General features: G+C 38.5%; 1 non-coding gene across 1 annotated transcript; it reads left to right on the top strand.

Moving 5' to 3' along the window:
- The first annotated feature begins 1,749 nt into the window (after positions 1–1,749).
- On the top strand, positions 1,750–1,856 carry LOC145117938 (small nucleolar RNA R71). Its single transcript, XR_013712930.1, has one exon. It is a non-coding gene; the product is annotated as a small nucleolar RNA R71 (small nucleolar RNA).
- Positions 1,857–6,227: the final 4,371 nt, after the last annotated feature.

The raw sequence follows: 6,227 nt of genomic DNA, 5'->3' as shown, positions 1-6,227 counted from the left end.
CTCTTTCAGCTTCAAATTCTTCTTCAAAGGTGACGGTGGACTTGTTTGGCTCGTCTTCTTTCCATTCCTCCATTAACTCTTCCAATATATCAACCGAGAATGTTGTGTCATCACTATTACTTGCATGCTTCATAGTTTGATCAACTCCAAATGTAACTGATTCATCTCCCACCCGAAGAGTAAGTTTAGAATCTCGTATGTCAACTATAGCACTCGCGGTGTTGAGGAAAGGTCTTCCAAGTATGATCGGCACTTGAGGATCTGCTTCCATGTCTAGTACTATGAAATCCGTGGGGAATACAAACTTATCAACTTTCACCAATAGATCTTCGCATATTCCCCTTGGAAATGTGACCGTTTTATTTGCTAAGTGAATTGCCATTCGAATTGGCCTTGGCTCCGGAAGATCTAATTTCTTGAAGAATGAGTATGGAATGAGATTTACACTTGCCCCCGAATCAGCCAATGCGTAAATAGTAGCTAAGTTTCCGAATTGACAAGGTAAGGTTAAGCTTCCCGGATCACCCTTCTTCTTCGGTAATTTGTTCAACATGACAGCTGAACAATTTTTCATTTAAGACCACTTTCTTCACCTCTTCCATCTTCTTTCTATTAGTTAGAAGCTCCTTTAGGAATTTGGCATATTTAGGCATTTGTGCAACCGCCTCGATGAATGGAAAATTAATTTGAAGGGCCTTTATGTGTTCTAGGAACTTTTGGTAATCAACATCATGCTTTTCTTGTCTGGCTCGAGCTGGAAATAGCAGTGGAGGCTGATATGGCTTTACAGGAGTTTTATTTTTCTATTCAGGTGGGGGACTTGTCGAGTCCATGTCGATGACTCGACGAGTCGGATCGGGAAATTATGATTTTTGATTTTCTGCTTCTTCCTCTTGCACCAACTTAGGGTCTTCTTTCTGAATAGGGGCCAGAGGAGTTATAATCTTTCCACTCCTATTTGTAACGATGTTTATATGTGTGCCTTTTGGGTTACTTTCAGTATTACTAGGAAGTCCACACGGTCTTCTCTCGTTCACTTGTTGTGCAAGTTGGCCCAGCTTCTTTTCTATGTTGAGAATGGATGCTTGTTGATTCCTAAGCAGATCTTGTTGATCTTTCATCATAATTTGGTGTTCTCTCAACATGTTTTGTTGATCTTTTATTTCAGCATCGGCATCGTTATGCCTTTTCTCGGACGCGGCTACGAATATTGTAAGCATATCTTCCAAGTCTGATTTCTTTTCTTGCACCGCTTCCTCTTTTTGATAAAAACCTCTTTCTTTTTGCTTATACTTTTCCTTCTTTGCCTTCTTGTACTCATCATATGGTAGCCATTCTTTCTTGGGTTTTCGCCAATTGTCATCATACCTATCACCACTTGAATAGCACACTTGTACTTTTCGGTTCCCATTCTCGTCAAGGTCACAATCTTTAGTAAGGTGAGGCCCTCTACAGTTTTCACATCCCACTCTAATGGCATGGATGGATTGGTCCATCTTAGTCATTCTTCGGTCCATGCTCTCCAATTTTGCCATCATTGCTTCCATGTCATTAGTAATAGAATTCACCGCCCCTCGCGTTAAGTTATTCCTTGGGTTATGATATTCTCTAGAGTGCTTAGAGAATTCTTCAATTAGTTACTTTATCACCGGGGGTGGCTTCTTTGTGATTGGTCCTTGCGAATCAAGGAGTTGTCTTGTTGTCACGTTCACTCCAACATAGAAAATGGAGACTTCTTGTTGACTGTTTAGATCATGATGTGGGCAGTTCCTTAGTAAGCCCTTGTATCACTCTCATGCTTCATAAAGTGACTCTCCAGCTTGCTGCTCAAAATTGTCTATGGCTTTCTTCAATTTTGCTATTTTTGAAGGAGGGAAAAATTGATCAATAAAATCCTCACGCATCTTAGCCCAAGTGGTGATGGATCCTGGAGGGAGTGATTTCAGCCAATCTTTTGCGGCTCCCTTAAATGTGATCGGTAGCATACGAAGTAAAACAGTGTCGTGAGGTACATTAGGAATATTGAAGTAGTCGGCTACGTCGTTGACCTCGTCTAGATGCTTGTATGCGTCTTCGTGATCTTTCCAGTAGAATGGGATTTCCTTAAGTTGAGCAAGTATGTGGCCCTTAAGTTCAAAGGTGGAAGTTGTGGGAATCGCAGGTTGCACGAGTCCTGGGTCGGTATCGTCACGCATCCTTTTCTTCCATTCACCCATGGGGACTTCATTGATGTTAGCCATGATGTTAGCAAGTTCACCTTCAATGTCGCTTCCTTCTATGTCAGATTCGCTTCCTTCCCTTTCGGTTTCGTACTCAGTGTCTTTCTTTGTGTTGCTGGATTCTCCAACTTTCTGGCCCTTTTTCTTGCTAAAAGCTGATTTGAGGCTCTTAAAAGGTGACTTCTTTGGTGTTGACGATGATTCAACGGGTTTGTTCTTATCCTTCCTAAGAGCGGATTCCAGGTTTTCGAGCGGTGGGATCAATGGTGTGCCTGATCCTCGGGTCATAAAATACCTGGAAGAAAACAAGAAACTCACGTAAAAAGAACAAAAAAATGAAATAAAAACGAAACTGGAAATTAGTCTTGGACTCGTCGAGTAGCTTCGACTGCACTCAGCGAGTTCAAGGTTAAGACAGAAAAAATTCTATCAAAATTCTAAAAACAGAAAAACTAAAAACTTAAACCTAATAACTAAATTACTAAAGCAGTAACTTTGTGTAAGATAAATCCCCCACAAAGGGTCGATAACACTAGCAATTAGAATTAATTTTTTTGAACCGTTCCCCGGCAACGGCGCCAAAAACTTGATGTGTATATAAATGCACTGGTTTTATTCCTACTTTTAAGATATAATTTAGACACACAAAGGCAGTGGACCTGTCAATTGGTGGTATAGTTGAATAAGCAGGGTATCGAACACAGGGAACGACAATTAAACTAATAACTATAATTAACTAAAACAAGTAATAAAAGTAAAAGGTTTTCTCTAGTTTTGCAAGACTAGAAACTTAACAAATTTACTAACACGCAAATTAAATAACTAACAGCTAAAGCAAGTAAAAACCAACTAAATTCAATAATAAGGAAACTTCTATTTAGATTCGATTCATTTACTCCTATGATTGATTTTATGGCATGTGCAATGGATTAGTTGTTATTGGCTACCGATTAAAGTGATTAGATTCACATTCGCTATTACCAATCCTTAGAAAATAGATTAATTTAAGCAGTGATCAAGTGTTTAAACTAATGAATTTCCTAGTTTATTTATTCGGGTTAAATAAGACTTGTAATTAGCTAATCAAATTACTAATTCAATTAAATTCTTGTTGATGGTTTATCACACAAGCTCACATACTAATTTACCCATTTTCTAGTTAACCCTAGTTTCACATTCGTTATTCCTAGGCACATAACAATGTTTTCACATAAATCATATGAGATAAGCAATTAAGAGATGTTCATGCAGCTTAATTACTTGTTAATTAACAGAAAATAGTTGTGGTTAATGCATAAGGTTCTTTAACAAGCTTAATAAAACAAAGTTCACCAATAAACAATTAATCCAACCACAAATCAATCCATAGTTGTAAATTTTATCTACCCTTAACAGAAGATAATAAGTTTAGCTCATAATCACAACAGATAGTAGCTCACAAACAATGTCTAATAACTCAAACATGGTTCAAATAAAAGATAAAGTAAAGAGTATACTAATTTTGCCTCTAATCTCCTTAAAGTTGAAGTATAGGGTTGTCTTCACGAACTCCAAAGCTCCAGCAGCACCTCAATCGCAGAATAATCCCCAAGGGTTCCAGAGAGAGGTTTTAATTCGATAAGTGGCTTCTATTTATAGTCTTAAGAAAATAGGGGCTACTCGCCGAGTAGATAACCGACTCGCCGAGTCCCCTTTAAGAATCTGTATACGGCAAGGACTTTGTATTTTGCTTCGCGAACATTCGTGGGGACTCGTCGAGTAGTCGTCCAACTCGTCGAGTCCTTCAGGATTTTGACTCTTTTCTTCTTTTTTCTTCTTTCTTCAATTCCCGAGTTTCCGATTGCATTTCCCGCTTCCTTTTGCTTCCGAGCTCATCTTTTAGACCGAAAATACAATTTAAACATAATTAAGTACCTTTTGTCCATAAATTGCAATAAATTAGCCTAAAAGTAATAAAATTCTAATAGAAATATATGGTTAAATATGCACATATCAACAACCTAGCATAACATGACACCAAGTGTCATATAATACACATACATATCAAGGAATTATCCAAATCAACTACCATGTTCGTACTCTAAGAGTACTTCAATCTTGTCATGCAAATGATATATAATGTAATACGTGGCATAGTGAGAAGACTCAACTGGATTGTAAAGCCGGAGAAGCACAACAACACTCTTACTCCTTGCATTGATCAATCTCTCAAAACGAGTAACAATAAATAAAGATAAATCCTTAATCCTCAACCCAAAACTTCCAAGGTTGACTCAAGGTCAAACTGGTCAAAAGTCAACGGCTAATAAAAGTCAACGATCTCCACGATGTGGAGACCTCTTGGCCACGTCGTGGGCATGTCAGGACAAAATAGTCGACATGCAGGATACCACCATGTCGTGGGCCCTCCATGGCCACGTCGTGGTTTTTGCCAGAAATGTCATTTTTCTCATTAAGAACTTCATATGTTATGTCCTTTGCTCAAACTTTCCAGAAGGTTTCCTTACCCTCAAATGAATCATAAAAAAACTTACTTGATGCACATGCATGTCCAATGCATGTCCTTCCCAAAACTAGGTCAAAATGATAAGAAATGGAGTCAAAATTCCATGCATGGCACTAATCTACATGAAAGTCTAGATCTGAAACATATGATGACCTAGGGACCTCAACGAGTGATAAAGTTGCCAAATTTATCAAAATCACCCATTCATATTAACATATCATGAAGGAAAAATAGCTCAAAACCTAGATCTACAAAGGGTGAACCATAAAGGTGAGAACTCGGAGACTTACAAAAGGCCAGAAGATTCACCAAGAGATGGGGATGAGTTTGCTAGCTGATCCTATGCTCAACAAAGCCTTCATTCAACCTTCAAATGACCAAAACACCAAAAAAGAGCTCAAAAAACAAGAGGAAAGGCTAGGGTTTTGAAATGGGGAGATGGAGGCTGAAGGAGATGATGTAATCCAAGAGCTAAGGTCCTTAAATATGGGAGAAACCCTAAAAAATACGGTATTGGGCTGCAGCAGCCACCACGTCATTGCCACCCTCTTGTCACGTCGTGGTGTCCATCAAAACATGCTTTTCATTTAAGTGTCATTCCACGTCGTGGTCATCAACACATCATGTCGTATCATACGGTTTTTTCCCAAAAAACTTATCTTTGACCCCTTTAAGTCTTCAACTGATCCAATCTTTGGCCCCTTTAGTTGTAGACTATGGAATGGAAAAATACGCTCAATATAATATTAATGTGTGGTTTGTCCAAAATTCCCTTAATAAAAAAATTAATTTTTTCCCTAAAGTTCTTAACCTTTTTTAACCCTCATATATAAGATCCACGATGAACTAAATTGAAAGAGTGACCTAGTTAACTTTTTATTTACATATTATTTTGGCATCAAATTCCACATGCGCATTGAGCATGACTCTCCTAAGAGATTAAAATTATCACATAAGACTTAGTTTTTGGGGAGTTTTACTGGCCGCAACATGGTGATGAATTACCATGGCATGGCCACGACATTAAAAATGGACACATTATCTTGCGTGATCACGGCGTGGTGCATGTATGGCCACGACGCGGTAGTGGTGGAGGGTTCAAATTCCTAGATCCCGAGATTGGAACCCTAATTAAGGGAACTAACCTCAAAGGTCACCTCATTTGGCAACCTCCACTCTACGAGATCCTTACCCTCCCAAACCCAACCTCCAAACTTGATTCTTGAGTTTGTTTTATGGTTTTTGTGAAGCTAAGGAAGAAAGAAGTCCTTTGTGGAGCAAGGAGGCAAGAAGTGAGCTTATATCCACCATCTACTTTAGTAATATGAGTCGTTTGAGGTATAAAGTTTAAATCTTGACTTTCTTTTTCTTAGATCTTGGTTTGCACACTCTTGGACCAACTAAGTGACTAGAAGGATTCTTAGACTTCTGAGTTGGAAGAAAGTTTTGTTTTCATGCTCTACCTTGAGGTCATAAGTGCATTTTAGCTCACTTGGAAGTTT

The sequence above is a fragment of the Lactuca virosa genome, chromosome 5, assembly GCF_052849685.1.
Source record: "Lactuca virosa cultivar CGN04683 chromosome 5, Lactuca_virosa_CGN04683_v6, whole genome shotgun sequence".
Taxonomy (NCBI): domain Eukaryota; kingdom Viridiplantae; phylum Streptophyta; class Magnoliopsida; order Asterales; family Asteraceae; genus Lactuca; species Lactuca virosa.
This window is presented reverse-complemented; position numbering and strand designations above follow the sequence as displayed.